This window comes from Danio rerio, chromosome 11 (assembly GCF_049306965.1).
Source record: "Danio rerio strain Tuebingen ecotype United States chromosome 11, GRCz12tu, whole genome shotgun sequence".
In the NCBI taxonomy this organism is placed as follows: Eukaryota; Metazoa; Chordata; class Actinopteri; order Cypriniformes; family Danionidae; genus Danio; species Danio rerio.
Window position 1 is genome coordinate 1,202,501 of NC_133186.1, and position 1,453 is coordinate 1,203,953.

General features: G+C 41.5%; 1 protein-coding gene across 1 annotated transcript in view; it reads right to left on the reverse strand.

Moving 5' to 3' along the window:
• Positions 1-955, reverse strand: part of slc6a11b (solute carrier family 6 member 11b) — a 47,830-nt gene extending 46,875 nt beyond the window's left edge. The window contains exon 1 of the mRNA XM_073916162.1: positions 779-955. The gene's annotated coding sequence lies outside the window, so the exon portion shown is untranslated. The remainder of the gene's footprint in view (positions 1-778) is intronic.
• Positions 956-1,453: the final 498 nt, after the last annotated feature.

Here is a 1,453-nt window from a genome sequence, read left to right on the forward strand (position 1 = left end):
TGTTTTCCTAACGTTGCCAGAACGTTCCATTATCAGCTGGAGCGCCATATGGAGCAGAACACCTGCTTATAACATCAGCGACGTCACCACACAGAATACACACTGTATATGACCACATATTATTGACATTAATATAAAATCATAGCTAATGCATTTGAACATATTTGCAATTCCGATATGCTTGAAAATAAATATGTAAAGCGCATTGTTTTAAGATGCACATGTACAGGCCACTTAATATGTGTGAAATACAAACATTATGGTAACTCGCATATATTTCAGATTTTACTGTTATGCTCCTGTGTTTTGATCGCTCTCAGTGCGCTTTATAGTTAAAATAGGAGAAAGTTAAAAAGCACATGCATATTCACAAATCATTCCTTCTAGACGCAATAGTGAGTTTAAACAGCTCAATATATATGATTAAGTGCATTAAAAAAGGTGCTGTGTTCATTTCTGAACAGTGACAGCCTGTGACACGCTCGGCCGTGTAAATATGACTTCAAAACAAAATGAGCTCAACGTATAATACTTTGATAGTCATTGGCTGCTAATTTGATTTTACTATTTAGATTTATTACTTTTCTGAAATAATAATAAGGAGAAAGTGCAAATGTGTGAATGTAGAAACTTTATCTCGATAAAGTATCTTATATCTCTGTTGGACGCGTATTATAATCCCGCGCGCGCGCTCAGGTTTAGCGTTTGTTTACCTGACAGAGAAGCAGATCTCTCCAGGAGTGAAATTTACTCAGCTCCACAAAGTCGGTTCTCTTACCGGTTGTGTGTGTCAGTGAAGCTCCTCAGACACCCGGTCACCGGCCGCTTCAGTCCGGACCCGAGTGACGGAAGAAAAGAAGAAGAGAAAAAGAATAAAAGTGGAAATCCCTGAAGGAAGGATGTCACAGAGCTGTGACTGAGGCAGTGAGTAGATCTACTGCTGTGATCTCAATCTGATCTCCACCGCCTCTCACTGGACACACACACTCTCTCTCTCACACACACACACACACACACACACACACACACACACACACACACAGACAGAGTGAGGGAGAGAAGCATACATACACACACTACAACTGTACTACAACATACATACAAAACAACAACATTCATTCATTCATTCATTCATTTTCTTGTCGGCTTAGTCACTTTATTAATCTAGGGTCGCCACAGCGGAATGAACCGCCAACTTATCCAGCACATGTTTTACGCAGCAGATACCCTTCCAGCTGCAACCCATCTCAGGGAAACATCCATACACACCCATTTCCACTTTTACACTAATTTACTCATACACTAATTTAGCCCACCCAATACACCTGTACCGCATGTCTTTGGACTGTGGGGGAAACGCGAACACAAGGAGAACATGCAAACTCCTCACAGAAACGCCAACTGAGCCAACCGGGACTCGAACCAGCAACCTTCTTGCTGTGAGACCACAGTG